We start from the raw sequence: 18463 nt of genomic DNA, 5'->3' as shown, positions 1-18463 counted from the left end.
TGTGGAGAACTCTTGTAAGTGTTCTTTGTGTCTTTGGGTTGATGACAGATTCTAACAGAATGTGACTAGTTATAGAACACTTTTGTGTTCAGTTTGGGCCAGTCATCTGTGTATTGGCAGAGTGTTTATGTCGTCAAGATTTGACAATCTGCAAACACCTTGTTAAATAGCAGGTGTGTGTTATATGCAGGTATTTTAACTGATAACCTCCACACGGAGACTTTAATTGCTTCTGTTTAAAGCCACAGTTGTGTAACTACCATTAAATATTAATTTGCCATTCCCATAGCAAAATAGTGCAAACAGTTTACATGAATTTGTAATTGCAGCCAACTCAAAAGGAAAGTAAGAGCACAACCTTTATAAGTCATACATATTGATGGGATCACTGTTGCTGCATCGGTTTAATTATCCATGCTGATTAGAAAATTGGAGGCCAGAGTGTTGGACATAGGAGAGGACAAAGCGTCTTTGCCTTTTATTGCCGCACACCAAGCGATGTGAGGAAAGACAAGAAAGATGGTGGGGGGGCTACATTAGCAGTTAATATCGGGTCATTAAAAGTGGAACTGGGCTTATTTCAGAGCCGGGCTTGGTAGAGCTGGAGGCCTAGAGGGAGTGCCAATCAGAGTTTAATGATTGACTCAGCTGTGTGGAAGAGGCTCATTAGCGAGCTGCACTCAGAGTGCTACACCCCAGGGCCAGGCCTCTCTTGTGTAGGTTCCCTCCGGCCATGCCTGCCGCACAGGGGGCCCACATCAGCAGAGCTTCTGTACAGGCAGAGGAGCAGTGTGTCCCCATGTGTGCATTTAGAAAGACTGTTTGACTTTTTGGCAGCAAATAATAATAATGTGATGACTGTGAAACTAGGAGGACACCATAAAGTAGGTTCTTCGATGGTTTGTTATTAAAGATAGTGATTCTATCTACTGTGAACACAGTAAAGAATCAATGTTTATGAATGTATAGCTTTGACAGGTAAAATAAGAGCAGGAAAAATCTGAACAAGAGCAGGAAATAGACAACATTTTGTCACAAACAATTATATTATTAGTAATGCTATTTTTTCCTAATAACATTTAGAACTAGTTTATTGTTTGTCTTTTATCTTCAAGCTCCTAAATATCATGATCAACAGCATGCATGTACTGTCCTTCATCGTGTGATTTTACAGCTCATTTATATCAAATATAGAGTGATAGCTTCAGCTTTTTTACCATCCACATCCTTCCTGACTACTGTCACCACAAAATTCAATTCATCCCAGAGGAGCTGATATAAACAGAGCTTACACTTGTTAGGTTTTTGTTGGTTATTAGGTTCCTGTAGTTAGCACTGCACTGCACTCGTTAGACTGTCTGTGTTGTCTAGTAAAAAATTATGAGCGATCTGTTGTCTGAGAAATTCACTGAAACACAAACAGTAAAATTTTATAGTCTATGTGTGAGTTTGTCCGTATCGATAGCACTGCTGGCGTAATAGTGTTCCAAACCAGCTATTTCACATATTTAATCCTATAACCTGCGTAACTACATTTTACTTTAAAAAAAATGTTTAAATGTTACATGAGGTTGAGCTCTGGGCATGAACACAGAAACATTTAAATACTGGCTTTGCTTAGAGCCTCTCATCTATATTCTGTTATATATTTGCTGTGTTTATACCCTGAATTCTGATATGAATTTGGCTGGGGAAATCATTAGGTCCCAAATCCCCCTTTTGGGGGGTTGCTCAGAGAGATGTAAACAAAGGTTCTCCCGGCTGTAGGAAAGCTGTCATATTTCCTCCTGGCACATGCGACATGATGCTCACTCTTCATCAAATGAAAACAAAAGGTCACACCCTCCATTGCAGAGAGCTGTCACATACCATCCCTTCAAAGTCATGTGGAGAAAAACAGCAGTGGCACGCAGGGCCCAGCCCCCTGTCCCCTGCTTTGCACCACCACCAGCAGACTGCCCTCATGCTTCAGGAGGTTTATTTACTTCTTTTCTATTTTTTTCTCTCGTTTACATCTTTCTTTATTTCATGTGTTAACCAGAAGAGGCAGATGACTGCTTGATTTAGTGGTGAACACACTGCCACATAATGCAGTCATTTATCACGTGGCTGTTGAGATTCAGAGCACTTATACTGAGTGCTTTTATTATAAGAGCTGGTATTTTCCATGATTGACTAATGTATTAATTTCATTTTATAAAGCCACCAGCCACAGTCCATGATCTTTAACAAAATAACAACAGCAAGAAACCAAAGACAAGAAAACTAACTTCTTGTTTTTCCTATTATTATTTGAAAATGCCTACTTTACATTGTGTGAAAAATGATGAATGATGGATTAATTCACTGCAACCAAAATGACTTTGAGTGCAACCATACTATATTTATACACAGACATGTTTGGATGTATTTTTTCTTTCATATTCGAATCTAACCTTTCATGCATCTGAATCATAGTCATGACAGATATAAATTACATAGTACATACAAAGTCTTGTAAGACACCTTATATAAGAGATTTTAGCTACTTTAATGTGCACCTATTGCTGACCCACAGTGAAAATCATTGCCAATAAATATGATAAACATTTTTATTGTCATTGAACAACTGTCATGTGATACAGGGACAAAATCTGAGGTGAGTGTTTAATAAACACTACAGATAAACAACAAGGGCAAAAGACATGAACAATGAGCATCAGAACTCTGACAAAGACAATGAAAATGAACCACAGACATAAGGATCACTCATGAGCCACGTGACCAATAAAGGCTCCCAGGTGTAGGGCCTGACTTAAGGGTGACTTGAGGCTATAAGGCACAAGACCAAAACTGCACTGAACGGTGTAGGTCCAGACAACAGCATACAGCAGAATTCCCTCCGTGTTTTACCAAACTGTAGCAGTGAACATCCCCAGTGCCCAGGGAGCAGTTGGGGTTATGTGCCTTGCTCAAGGGCACTTCACCCGTAGATGTTGAGGCAGTGTTGTTCCTACACTCCCACTCACTTTATTTGGAGGTTAAAAGTTGTTTAAGTTTAAATTTAGGAAAATCAAAGGTTAATGTAATGTGTATTTTGTAAAACCAAACTTCAAAGCAAGCAAAATTTCTACCGGTATCTTTTGTAAATAAAGTGTCATCAAAGTGGATGATAGCTCTTTTATATTGCTACCTATTTGGCTGTTTATTTGAAATAAGGTCAGGCAGAGAGTCATTGGCATGGGTCTGAAGTGGGTGGTTTTATCTTGTGTTTGCAGTCTTACAGCCCAGTTGACTCAACATTGCCTGGCAAGCTGTCTCAAGGCTTCGATCTCTCCTTTCCCTGATGTGTTTGTACTGTGTTTGCCTTTTGCCACATGTAGAAGGGAGATTGGAGGTACTGGACACACATGGCTGACTTTGGGTTTGCTGTGTCTGCAAATGGATGTCCTGCTTATTCTGCCCTTGCTCCAGTGTATAGAGTGGAGTCTTTAAATTGAGTGCTGCTGTTTGCTTGCCAGGACTGGGTTTAAATGTCAAAACAGGTCAGAAAACAACAGCATAATGACATCCTCACTGTCTAGAAACCCCTTATGGGACCTGTTCTATTGTTCTATGGCTGGAAGTGAGAAAAGGAGAATGAATTATATGTGTGTGCTCACATTTCATTCCCTCACATTCATATATAGAACCGGATACATCTAGGGCTGTGACAAACACTCACTGTCTCGCCTAAAGACACCTCATCATCAACAATTTTACTGACAATAAATGTATTATTAGCTACTTCCTACCCCCTTTGCTTTAGTAAAAGCTTCTACTTTTCTTGGGATGATTTATCCATATGTTACATCACATTATTTCTTTGGCGTGGGTTCCATATTTGGTGCAGATTTTCTGAGCGCTGAGTTTCAAAGCAAAGCGCTAATGTAAACAGATGGGAAAATGATCTCATGCACAGCTCCTTTCCCTGCACTGTAGAGAGTCTCACAACACAGGTGCCCCCCACCTCTTTGTGTCAGGTGAGTAAAAGATCCCACTGTGTAACATAATGAAAAGAAAAAAAAAGCCTGTTATATTCTGTTAGCCACATTAGCATTTTCATCATAGATTCTAATAGAAGGCCGTTAGTGCCTCAGACTCCAGTGCATTTCTCTGCTATTGTGACTGAAATGTGATGCAGATAAATTGGTCAAGGATCCATACTTATATTCTTTTAATCTTAGTGTCTAAATGAGGTATAAAAGGGCTGATGGAAAACTATATAATTTTAAATATCACAGTTTTCATATGTGTTGGGTGTTTGAGTGATGAGAATGTCACTCCAACACATTCCAAATATATTGAATAAAACTTTCTTTCTCCAAAGAACATATTTCAATGGATTTAATATGGACCCACTATTTTGGAGATTCTGAAAAGCTAGGCATGGCTGTATTATTGCTTAGTTCAAACCATTTCTTTCTTCAGTGTCAGAATAATATATAAGTTAGCAAAATAATATATACATGACTCATTTACTAATTTATCATTCAAAATATCTATATTATACTCACCAACACATCTTATACCAGCCTGACATTTTTGTTTATGTATGCCAGAATTTTTAATAATGTCCTGTCTACACAAATAAAGCCGATGGTCCTGTCCTCTTCACGCTTTCAGCACCGTGGAGAGCGCCAATACCCTTGCAGTGAGACACAACACAGTCAGGGAAAGTGCGAATTCAGCATATACTCACTCACCTTCTCCAGATGGAGGTAGAGCACAGCCACAGCTCCACAGACGTTTGTCTGTGTGTTGGAGAATGTTTCTATTAACCCGGACATATGTTTTAAACTGAGTGAATGAATGTGCTTTATGAAAGGGTGCTTTTATTTCTTTCCAGGCTTTCCATGTGTTTTAAAAAGGGTTTTTGGTGTTATGTACATATGCTACTGTAAGGCTCAGTGAAGTGAGTCACAGAACCACATAACCAGTAGAGGTGTCTGAAATACATCTGGAAAATATAAATATGTAAGTGATTGAAAATATGAGAATCTGCAAAATATCTGCAGATATTCATGTAATAATTGTAAATTATTTAAAATTTAATGTAAAATTAAACTGTTTAATTTAAAATTAAAGTGCTTTAATTTGTCTTATGCTCACTCTATTTTTCATTTGGTTTTTACTTTGACTTGTTGAGTCACATTTACTCACCATTTTTATCTACTGAAGAGTTTCCATTTAAAGATTAGAAAACAAACCATCGCAGGAAGAAAACAACTGCTGGCAGAGCAGGAGAAATGTACATCCTAAAAACACCCAAACCCATGGGAAAACAGGTAGGATTTCAGGCTGCTTTTAAAAATGTCTACCGTAGGTAATCTATTCCATAATTTGGGGGCTACCACAGATATGGCTCAACTGCATTTTAGTCTCAGCGTGTGAGGAACAGATAAAAGCAGCTGATTTGAGGAGGTCTGAAATGTAGGTCAGAACAGTATCATGAAGAATTTGAATAACAAAAAATAAATCTTCAAACTGTATTCTGTACTTCACTGGTAACCACTGCAGAGAGATACCATTGGACATTGTTTGACTGGAACCGCTGAAAAGCCCAGCTGCAAGGAAAGTCCCAAATATAAGGGATTTTCAGCATAACAGTGTAATGAGATTGTTATACTTCCAAAAGATTATTTAAAAGATGTGAAGATTTGCATGCGTAAATGGGCAAATATCTTACACACATGTGTAGCTTAAGGCAAATATGTTTACACTACATTCTACATGTCCCACTTGCCTTATGCTTTAGAGTGTAAACAGCCAAGGATCGGAAGAAGGAATTCCACCAATGATTCTGAAATTCTGCATAATTTAAATATTGAGACATTAACAAAATCATTTGGTGCAGAAAACATTTCTGACTCCATATATATAAATATGTATATATATATAAATGTCCTAACAGTACTAAATGATTGCTTATTGGCAGTAGTGCTGGCTGCAAAAAGATACTGTTTATTACATATCAGACCATCCCTAATAATCATACACAATACCAAGGCTCCGTGATTAATTTCTGTCTGAGTACTGTGGGTTACCAGCTCATTCATTTCCCTCCTCATTACACACCTGCTTCAAGAGATATATTGGGTGGGTCATTAGAGGAATCTGATCTCTCTTTTTAAGTTTAAAATAGAAGGACTCTGTGTGTGGCATGAATCATTTAAAGAGTGTTGAGTGGTCTCTGAGCTTAATGTGTTTAACAGAAGTGAACAGGGAAGTGTCTCATTAGACCAGTCATTTTGAGCTACATCAAATTTATTTATTTAAAATAATTACAAACTTAAATTAAGGCAGTACTTCTTTTTACTGATCATACAGATGTTCTGAAACACAGAAGGAACATATATTTATATAATAATGCTTGTCCTTGACCCAGTTTATTCTGGGGGTTATTATGTTTGAGGAACTTGCATTTGCCTGGAGTATATTTGCGTCATGGCTGATTTTGCCTTTGCCCAGACTGGTTTTGAATCATAATTCTGCATTTGACTGAAGTATTTTTGAGTCATGAGTCTTGCTCTGTCTGGAACATGAGTTGTGTCTATTTTTGCTATTGTCATTTTGTTTAGTCCTACAAATAAAAATGGTTACGTGGGCGTAGCAATTCTGTCATTGCTAGCTCAAACAGAGGCAGTTTCTCAATGAGAATTTTCATTTCCCTGCTGCTTGTGGCCTTCGCTGTATTTATGTCAATGTCATTTGTGGCATTTGTGTGGGAATATGTTCGAACAATAGTTTTAGGGTTTTTAAGACGGATATGCCTTGTATGATGAAATTTGCCATATTTATGCTTGTATGGAAATGGGCAGAGTTAAATAACTGTGGGAAGTATAGTAGGTCAGTTACTCAACTAGTTTCCAACAAGTTCCATGAGATACTTTTGTCCATAAAATAAGGAAAGTTCTGGTTTTCGTGACATTGACACTTTAACCACTCCTGTGAGGTCAGCTTGATCTTGATCTGTTCCAAGGTCAGCCTGCCAGGAGTCACTAATGGGATCTCAGAAGACAAGACGTTGGTGGAATTTTGAGAGAGAACTCACAAACAGATTGAGCCAGTAATAATAGCACAGAAAGTGCAACTTGTGGTGATTAGTCTGTGTGCAAAGAGTGCAGGCTCATCAGCGGATATGTAAAATTACAACCTTGCATTTGGGGATGGCTCAGACATTAATTTGATTTACCTCACATTCCCCACCCCGAGTGCTTTTAGATAGAACACATTAGCAGGCTGCATTAGCAGCTGGAGCACACTCTGAGGACTATTGACCATAACGACTGCTCCTTCAGCTCTGACCTGTGATGTCAAACAGAATAGAGTCTGTAGAGAGTCTCTTTAATGCTAGGTTTCAGGATTTATTTTGATGTGGACTGTATTTTCTCCATGAAAAAATTAGCTTTTTTCGTGCAACTTTGACTGAAAAGTAAACAACTGCTATTTCCTGAAAGTGACTTAAATTTTACATGCCGTATATGAGTACTTAAACTTTGTAGCATGGGACATAATTGGGACTTGTGTCAGTAGGTGCAAGACATCTCAGCAAACAGTGTACTTTAGAATACAATATACATCATAAAACTAAATCAAATAAATTGTATTATTCAAGTCAGGTCTAAACAGTATCCTACTTTAATAATGTTAACAACTGTGCACAGCATCAAATACTGATTGTCTTCTCTGTTCAGCTGAATGACTCTGAAACTGAAAACACACTCTCCAGTGTGTTATGGAGATTAGTTTATGTAAAAAATTTCCATAGTAAAGTGAGTTGACATTAACCAATAGTTTGGGTGGAGGTAGGGGTCTTCATATTCCCAAACAGTGAATTAAAACCATCATCCGAACTTAGCTTATGCTTTATAGTATGTTCAGAAGTTTATGTATATAATACTTCAGAGCATTGTAATGATAGGCTTCACAATATTTACTAGTCTTACATGTAAACACATTACCACAAGCAATGTGTATCGTTAGTGAACATTATTTATTTATCGTTTCACATAGTGTATTAAATCCAATTCAAGAGAATTAATTAGTGCAATGTTTGGGGACACCACCGTTACAGAATCAAAGTACAACCCCAAAAGTGTTGGGACAATATTGAAAAATTTTAATAAAAATAATCATCATTGATTGTAGGTGATAATCACCATGAATACAGTCTATTACTTGAAAGCACATCATTGCTTTATTTTACCTCTTTATTTTACCCTATTTGCACACCTGAAATGCAGGAATGGATGTATATTATCACATGAAATGAAGCTGACCAGACAAAATATCTTGGGTTCATACTGTCTGCAATAAATTAAAAGTCAAAACTAATGAAAATAAATGTAAGCAACACTGCCCTTTTTTGTTTGCATTGTCCATATTGTCCTAAATTTTAAATGTCTGTAACAAACATTTCCTTGTTAACCACTAATAATACATAAATACATTAAAATAAAACACCACCATGCCCAGTCCCAAGTGTCAGAGTGTTAGTGTTGGAGTGTCATCTGTGATGCAGACCTTGTCACCCATCATTAGTGTTTGACCTCACTAAGAGTCTGGTGTTTAATTCCATGAAGTGATCAGTGATTCATGTTGCAACATCTGGTGTAAAGCCCTCCCAGTAACAGTAGAAACTGTTAGCATAGCCAAGGATGGCAAATTACTTCTGTAAGTCCAGGAAATATGCAGCATTTCTCTTGTTAGCTGTATGGTAATGCCAAATGTAAAAAGCCAATTAACATGTTACTTTTTCAGAGTTTTCAAATAAAAATGAATCTAGAAAATGAAAGTGATGTGTAGCTTTTGATCAATAACCTCCTTTTATAGCTGTGTAAAAACAAGTCAAAGAAGCAACATGTATGTTAGCATCCTGCTTGTTTGAAGTATTGGCAATGTGATAATAATTGTAGACATGTCTTACATTCTAATGAGATCCCATTTAAAGATTTAAGATAGATTAATGTGCTTTAGAATTTAGGAACCAATTTCTTGAATCATGTAATCACAGACAAGCTGAAATGAATGTTTAGAGTCCAAACATTCAACCTCATCTCTGTGTTTTCCCAAATAATTAACATGTGGTGAATGAGATAAATTAGTAGTTGCTTCATAGTGATTCCTTAATAATATATTACAACCTCCCAAGACCAAACTGCTGCTACTCTAATGGGTTTTGGCTCCTTCAAAGGAATACTTTTTTTGATGGACGCCTCTGATTGTCTGTGCTGTATGTTGTATGAGGATCTAATTACAGTTTGCACCACTAAAACATTGGTGCACATAGTGAGAATGTCTATGTTTTCTTAGAAAGAATCAGTATCCTGCTGGACAGAGTGTAGCTTTTACACTGTGAATGTCCTCTGAGATCAAGTTTCTTTTCATTTCTAATCAGCATGTCATTTATACACGGTTATTATTGGGGTCATTTTCTTTGGACTCCCACACTGATTGATTTCACTACAGACCACCCTTCAGTAATAAGAAACAGAATCTAATTAGTAAAATATAGCTGCTGTGGTCACTTTTTCCCAGCTTCCACCCAGTCCTGCAGGACACCAGCCAATTTACATTTTAGTTCTAACAACTATGTACACTGTTAAATGATTTGGTGTTTTAACTTCAGAAAGGAAGTAATCAGTACTCAGTGATTTCAGGTGGGATTTGGACCAACAGTGACTAAATAGAATGAAACATCTGTAGAAGATGAATGGAAAAAAGCAACATATGGAGAATTTAAAAGCATATGCAATTTTTGGGGGGTAAAATAAAATATTTAAAAAGCACCGCACCACTATTAGGTGAGCATTACATATTTTTAGACGTGGTAAATAAGAAAGTACATGTGCTTCATTACTGTAATTAAATACTATTAATTTAGGTAATAATTTCTGTTACAACACTTTTTACATGTATTTATTGATTGATAAACATATTGATTCATTGATATAGTGCCTTTCTTGACACCCAAATATACTTTAAAGTCAACTCTGCAGAGAACGTCATTCCAATTAACACTCAACCAGGAACGACCGCCCACCAGGAGGACTTCATCGGGCCCTAGGGGGTTCACCCAGGACAGAGCACCAATCACACATACAGACATTCTTTCAGCTTAGAGTAGCTAATTGACCTAATCTTCATGTTTTGGACTGTGTGAGGAAACCAGAGACCCCGGAGGAAACACATGCAAACATGGGGATAACAAGGGGAACCCAAGAACCCAGCACTGAGAGGTGAATGGAATGGAATGGAAACTATAAAGCTTGCCACCCAACTCACTACATTTTCCAATCTAGGTTATTCCTTTTTGTTTTAATGATTTTTTATTTGTCTAGTTTATCTCTATTTAGTTATGTATTTTTTAATCAGGCAGTTATATTCACACATCTAATGAAGTGCAAATCGGACTCCTATTGGATGTGAAATGGAGGAGGGGCTGTGTGAAAAAGTGATTGGTTATTTTCACAGCTTACAGGCCCAAGCAGTGAGCATTACAGGGAAAAGGAAAAGAGAAAAACAGATACAACATGGAAAAAAGAGAACAACAGCAACAGGGTCATGTACTTTTATAAGTATTTTATTTTACTAGATTGTTATAGTTACTTAAATAAGGGACTCGTGTATGTGAGTATTGTTGAAACTATCATGTAAGAACCAATAATACCCATATAGTATTACGTGAGAATCAGATACCATCCAGTTTAAACCAGATACTGGTTTGCGTGGTGAGCATTAGACACTATTACCTGCAAGTATCTGGTGCTCACTTAATAGATTTAGTGCTCTGTGGGATTCATTCGGTATTCTCTGGTGCTAAATTTAGAGTATTTTGTGCTAATTCGTTGGTATCTGTTGCTCACTTAAAATAATCTGATTTACAATAAATACCATCTAATATTCCTTCTATAGTATCTGCTTCTGCTATAATAGCTGGTGTTAATTCTACAGTATCTGATACTCATTCTACAGTATCTGCTTCTACTTTAGTATCTGGTGCTAATTCTACAGTATCTGATTCTGTATTATCTGGTGCTCAATGAATAGAATATTGTATTTTTTCAATAGTATATTGTGTTCACTTTGGAGTATATGATGTTCCTCCAACAGAATATGGCGCTTGCTTAATATCCATGGCTTACGGTCACATGATTTTTTAATGGGAACTGATTTTCTGGTTACAGAGCACAGCACTAATGTAAAAGATGTGAAAGAGGGATATATGTATCTCATACATTGCTCTGCACTGAAGAGTCACTTACACCATTTAAAAACACATAAGCCTGCTGTTTCTTTGCATTGAGAGGTAAAGTTTCCCTCACACTGAGGAGAAAAAACTGATACACTCTGTTAGGCATATTAGCATTTTATGTTGTAGGGTCTAATGGAAAACTTTTAGCGTCTCCAATGCATGATCGAATCTGAGAGTATTTCACACAGATCACAAGCTCCAATAACTGTGTTATTTCACATGTGTTTTCTTTTAGTGCAAGCACAAGCCATGGATTCTTTTGTCTCATTGTTTTTGTCACGCCCTTGTCCTGTCTTGTCTGTTTTCCCTGCCATGTGCTCTTGCACATTGCTCTGTTTGTTATTGTTCATGTCTCCGCCCTAGTCCGGCCTTTGTTCCTCTTCCTCGTCCGTGTCTCATTTGTAATCCTGCCCCCTCATTATCTGTTTCAGGTGTCCCTTGTCTGTGTGGTATATTTAAGTTCCTTTGTGTGACTCCTTCTTTGTTGGACATTCCACCTTCGTTTGGTGCTCTCTGGTCTGTCTTGTCTGTCTTCCGAGTCAGTCTTTGTATCTCTCTTGTCTGTCTGTGTCCAAGTTTAGTCTGTTTAGCTTTCTGTGTTTTAGTTTAGTCTGTTTAGCTGTCCATGTTCAAGTTTAATCTGTTTAGCTTTTTGTCTGTTTAGTTCTCCCTGTCCATGTCTATTTAGCTCTGTCTAAGATTAGTCTGTTTAGCTTTCTCTGTTTAGATCTCTGTCTGTTTAGTTCCCTCTGTCTAGGTGTAGTCTGTGTAAGCTCTCTCTGTTTAGATCTCTGTTTAGTTCTATCTGTCTAGGTTTGTCAGTCCAGTTCCCTATCTCTGTCTAAGCCCCTCTGTCCAAGTCTTTCAGTCTAAGTCTTTCTTGGTCTAAGTATTCTGTCTTTGTTTTGTATCTTGTGGTGTAAATAAAAAGTCACTGTTATAGCCAGTGCGTCCGCCTCCGTCAGTCCACTCAGCCCTGACAGTTTTCTTCCTAGGGTAAATATCAGGTTTTATAACATTTTGAACAAAACAGTAAAGTAATTTAAACATCAGTTTTGAGCTACTATTTACACTGATCATGTAAAACCCATGGATAGTATCTGATGCTCACTTAATACCTGGTGCTCATTACATAGTATTTGGTGCTCTATAGCAGCAATTGTAAGTGTTCCGTACTCTAGTATGGCTAATGCCTGAGACATTGTGGATGAGCTGTCAAGGCATGGAAATTAAAGATTTCTAGGACTAAGATTAGCACTGGTCATGGTAGCATAGTGTCTCACACATACAATTTATCTTGGCCTGTTTCAGCCCAAGATTGTTCTTTGTGTAATTATTTGCCTAAAACCTAATTCTCATGAGTATTTTGGCTGTAGCCATTGTGGACTGTTAGTGCACCCACTGAAGCTGAATATTATAAATGCAATTTAAAACTCACAAAGGCAAAGAAGGTCTCCTCGGTTCCCAAATGCGTACACAGTGTTGTTAAAAGAGGTGATGCAACACAGTGGTAAAAACTGCTACTGTCCCAACGTTTTTGCAATGCGTGGCTGGCATGAAGTAGCTTCCAAAAAAGCAATGCAAATGTTTAACATATAAAAAGTTGTCTTTGTATGGGTTTCCATTAAACATCAGGTTTGAATGACTTGCACATCATTGCATTCTGTTTTCATTCATATTTTACACTGCTATTCTGGAAATGGGGTTTGTATGTATATGCATCCCAGAGAGAGGGATATTTAGAAAGAGTGGCTTTTCACCTCTGAACCATCTGTCACCATATGGACATAACCCCTATGAGTGCAGAGAGTGGCTGCATTGTGTGGTGCAATATGTTTCCCAGTCTGGTAACATTTCAGTTCATCTAAGCGCTCCTAATGAGCCACTTCATGTGAGGACGAAAGGGCTCTGTGTGTGGATCTCTTATTTGTTCACTGTTGATCACTGTTCATCTCTGCGGTTTTCTGAATGTATTTAATGGAAAAAGTCTTGGCAATCAAATTCAATATTAAATATGCTGTGTCCCCTCTGCCTGTTTTAGAGCTTCCATTTTTTTGTTTTCTTTTTAAAAGGAAACTTGTCCATGCATCCACATTAAAGTATGTAGTTTTTTTTTTTTTATTGTTACACTTATATAGAGGCTTTCTAGAAACCCAAGGATGCTTTACAATCAACACTGCGCAGAACGCCATTCCATTCAACATTCAATCCACACACACACACTTAGTTTTAGTTATGGTTGAACTTATAAGTTATATGTTCAGCTTCTTACAATCCAAATGATCACAAAATCTGTGAGTTATACATCATCTATATTAATGTCCTCAGAAAAAAACAATTCTTGAGAAATAAATAACAGGTAAATTAATGAAGTGTGATCTTTGACTTAGGGACTACCATATAAAGTATGTACTGGCTGTGTATCTACCTTTCCTGTATGTCTAACAATGTTTAAGTTTTAATCTGAGCCTTTTCATCAAGGAAGCACATATTGTATATTTTTTTGTATTTTTTATGTCCTCTTTTTATTTTTCAATTTAAACCCACACTGTTTATCTACGCTGTTAAGACTGTACAAGTGAGCAGTGCTAAAAATGGAAAGGGCTGATATATGGCAAGACTTCTTATAAAGATGTTAGAAAAGGCTGAAAGGCTGAAAATTGAAAAAAAAAACCTTTTTAATTAATTTAATTTAATTTAATTTTTTAAGCTCATATTAATCATAGATCATTTCTTATATTCTGTGTTTGTGTAAAGCTCACACAAAACAAAGCATATCATTAAAAAAATAAATTCAGTGACATTTAATGCATTTTGGAATGTGGCCAGCACTTCATAGATCTATAGTGTACATATAGGGTTCGATTTGCATGTGGTATTTAGCTCAAGTAATGCACAGTACCCCACAAGGACAGGAATACAACCTTATGTGTTGGTATTGGTGTGTGCAAGTGGGTAGCTCTTGTTTTGCTTATTCTCATTGGTTGCTAAGCAGAATAAGGGCGGCATGACCCACATTTCAAAAAATGTTACAGTTAGATGTGGATCATAAATGTTAAATCAACAGGAATGAATTCGTGGAATGCTTTCGCTGATAAGCATTGAATGTATGGAAACATCATACTGAGCTCTGTAGTAAATAAGTGGCTTCTATTTGTTTAAATAATTTCATTTTTATTTCTTTGTCATTTGTCTACATATAATTATGGGCTGAAATAATTTGGGAATTTTTGGTGTAGTCATATTTGGTTTTTAAACATGCTTTATTAATATCAATAGCACAACTATAAAAAGAACTTTTCCCCAACAGAATTCTGCTGTTTCTGACTATGAGAGTTATCCAGCTCTCCCTCCCTCTTTGACTTGCAGTATCCTATCCTTTACTAATTGGATCTACTTCTCCCACTCTCTGTCTCTGTCTCTCTCCCAGTGAGAGAGTGTGTGTGTCTCTTCTGAGTGGCACTGCAGGCTGTTTAGAGTGTGAAATGTGTTCTGATCCAGTGGGCTTGCCTGGCCGAGCACATCAATTACCTGTGTGCACATCGCACAGAAACAAGTGGCTCCTATTAACCCTGGTGGGCTTCAGCCAGCCGCCGGAACACGTCCATTTCCCCGGCTTCGTTTGCCGGAGATTGAGCGGTAATTCCCTCTCTTAAACCCTGGACCCTGACAGTTGTGTGTTCAGGAAAGAGTGAGAGCTCTTTTGTCTTTGACTGTGGAATCTTTTCAACTCTGATCTATCGCACTAAACAGATCAAAGACAGTGAAAAAACGGAATGTAGATACTGTAAGAGAACTTGAGTAGCACGAGTGCAGGTTTGAGTCAGTCAACATTGCAAACTTCAGGCTGACAGTGATGTGTGAGAGCAGCAGCAGCTTCACCTTTTCCTGAACTGCAGGAGAAAGCAGGCAGCTGCTGTGTGTGCTCCAGAAAAACAGACCCAGCTCTTCAGCCTCACTTACCTCCTCCTGATAAAGGAGTGTGTGGATGCTGGAGGGCAAGGAATGCTGTTTATTCAAAATTGTTTACACTATTTACTTCATTTGAGTGGTTTCTCTGCTCACTGCACTTTTAACCCTGAGAGCTGGAGAGTGTTGCATTTTCATTTAGTGGTGCTATTAATAATGTAATAACATATAAACTAGAATTACATACTAAATTGCATTTCTTCTGTTAACAGGTTTGAGTAAACATTTGATTTGTGATACGTATGTAACGTACATTTCCATTTCATTTTCTTTCCACAAAATCAAACTGCACATTAGTAAAAGTTACTACATTTAAATAATCATAAAATATCTCCTCTTTCACTTAAGACTAGAACATATTATTGACAAAAATGATCACTTCTTTATTAGAATGAGAATGCATTTACTGTAAAACCATCCATCCATCCATTATCTGTAAGCCCTTATCCAATTCAGGGTCACGGTGGGTCCAGAGCCTACCTGGAATCATTGGGCGCAAGGCGGGAATACACCCTGGAGGGGGCGCCAGTCCTTCACAGGGCAACACCGACACACACACACATTCACTCACACACTCACACCTACGGTCATTTTTCAGTCGCCAATCAACCTACCAACATGTGTTTTTGGACTGTGGGAGGAAACCGGAGCACCCGGAGGAAACCCACGCAGACACGGGGAGAACACACCAATTCCTCACAGACAGTCACCTGGAGCGGGACTCGAACCCACAACCTCCAGGTCCCTGGAGCTGTGTGACTTACTGTAAAACCATTAGCTTATTTATGCTAAATGACATGTATATGTAGTGTGTAATTCCATTTTACTGTTAAAATGAAGATGTTAACGTATATTACAGCTTGTATTACAGCTCTTTAGAGTACAAATTTTTTCAAATCTTCAAATTTTAGAACTTGCTTTTGTGTGTATCATTGCTTGTCACGCCCTTGTCCTGTCGTGTCTGTTTTCTCTGCCATGTGCTCACTTAGCACATGACTCTGTTTGTTATTGTCCGTGTCTCCGCCCTAGTCCCACCTTTGTTCCTCCTCCTCGTCAGTGTCCTCATCAGTGTCATTTGTAACCCTGCCCCCTCGTTATCTGTTTCAGGTGTCCCATGTCTGTGTGGTGTATTTAAGTTCCCTTGTCTTTCTTCCTCGTGTCGGACATTCCACATTCGTGTGTCTGTCTCTGGTCTGTTTGTTTGGTCTTTTCCTCATCCTCCTCCCTATCAAGTCGGTTTGTGTCTCTCTAGTTTGTTTCTCTGGTCTGTTAGTGTTTCCTTTCCTGTGCTTTGTGTTCTTTTGTGGTTTCTGTCTGTAGTCTATTAGCTCTCTCTGTTCAGGTCTCTGTATAAACTCTCTTTGTCAAGGTTTATCTCTTTAGCTATCTCTGTCTAGTTCCCTCTGTTTAGGTTTAATCTGTATCTGTCTCTTTAGTCTAGGTCTTTGTTTAAGTCTTTCTGTCCAGGTCCCCCTGGCTAGGTCTTTCTTTGTCTAAGTATGCTGTTGTGTGATCCAAGTCTGTCTGTCTTGTTGTCTTTTGTTTAAATAAAAGTATTCTGTGTTTTAGCAACTGCGTCCGCCTCGATCAGTCCACCCCCGTTCCTGACATTACTAGAGAAAAAACTGAAAGAGAATAAACCAGTTGTTTCTGTGGCGGTACCCTCAAATGTTCATATCCACTTATTTTCTTTAGGGAACATCATTGTACCATGAATTATAATAATTGTAAATCATAAAGTTGTGTTGATTTAAAACACTTCGTTTCATCTCCATGACTGAAATTGGGTTCTTATATTTTATACAGTTATATAATGAAATCTTACAAATATTTACCTCTCCTTCTCGAGAAGAGAATGTAATATACCTTTAGGGGACACAACTGGACTGTAAAACTGAATTTGTACCGTTTAAAGTTACATTTACCCCATTTTACCTTTAATGACAATCATGTTCTTCTAGGGCGGCATGGTGGCGCAGCAGGTAGTGTCACTGTCACACAGCTACAGGGTCTTGGGTTTGTGGGTTCGAGTTGATGTGTTCTCCCCGTGTCTGTGTGGGTTTCCTTCGGGTGCTCCGGTTGCCTCCCACAAAAAAACACAGGTTGACAGCTCAAGTGTCCACTGTTGTGAGTGAATGTATGAGGGTATGTTGCCCTGTAAAGACCTGGTACCCCTCCTAGGGTGTGTTCCCACCTTCCACACAATGATTCCGGGTAGGCTCTGGACCCACTGCGACCCTGAACAAGATAAGCGCTTACAGATAATGAATGAATAAATTAACAGATTATTACACCATTGTTATAGTCAGTGATATGACTACACCATGACCCTGAACTGTGAAGTGGTTACAGATAATGAATGAATGAAAGTGATATGACTATATGATCATGACTGAATTGAATCTAAGGGTAATCTAAAGGTTTTAAGTCCATTTTAGACCTTTGCATTAGTTTAAATAATTTTTATTCTTTGACTGTACACTAAGAGAATATTTTTTTTTCAGGACAGGCTCGAGTTGCAGCTCTTCCTCACCATGGAGAACTCCTGTTAATCATGATGCACACACAGAGAGTCATCTCACTGTGCCAGTAATATGTAGCTTGTAAACTGAGAGGTTTATGAAGAGAATGTTATCGATCCAGTTTGACCTTGGGCTTTGTGAGTGAAATTCTTCCAGAAAACAACACTTCACCAGACAAAAGTAATAATTGGAACCTGAAACTGAATATCTAACCTTAAAAATAAAGTGTTCTTATATTCTGCTAATACTTACAAACACAAAGGAAGACCCTATTTAAAATCTGCATATGGTTTTTATGACACTGGGTATCAGAAAGGTAAAAGGCAACTTTTTCTCTGAAAGCTGTTGTTGAAATATAAAGTCATTTTGAGTGATTTTATGTGAAATGTGTCACTGTGCAGAAACATAGTGAGCACTGTTTGATAAGATACACATTTTTGACAGATTTAAGGCTAGTTGTAAGGAGAGGATTGAAATATATTTTTAAATACAGTCATGGCTTAGGCCAGATCTATTTACAATCATTTTAATGTTTAGCAATATCAGCATTACTTATACAAACTAAGAAGACATGTAAGATCACTGGTCATTTCAGACAGTAATATACTGTGTATGATTCTGCAGAACATATTTTTAAGTTGTGAAGGTGCTTTACCAGTTAAAGTATTTTCCTAGAACCTTGTTTCCAAGCCAAGAA

This window comes from Hoplias malabaricus, chromosome 6 (genome assembly GCF_029633855.1).
Source record: "Hoplias malabaricus isolate fHopMal1 chromosome 6, fHopMal1.hap1, whole genome shotgun sequence".
NCBI lineage: Eukaryota > Metazoa > Chordata > Actinopteri > Characiformes > Erythrinidae > Hoplias > Hoplias malabaricus.
Note: the sequence above shows the minus strand (reverse complement) of the source record.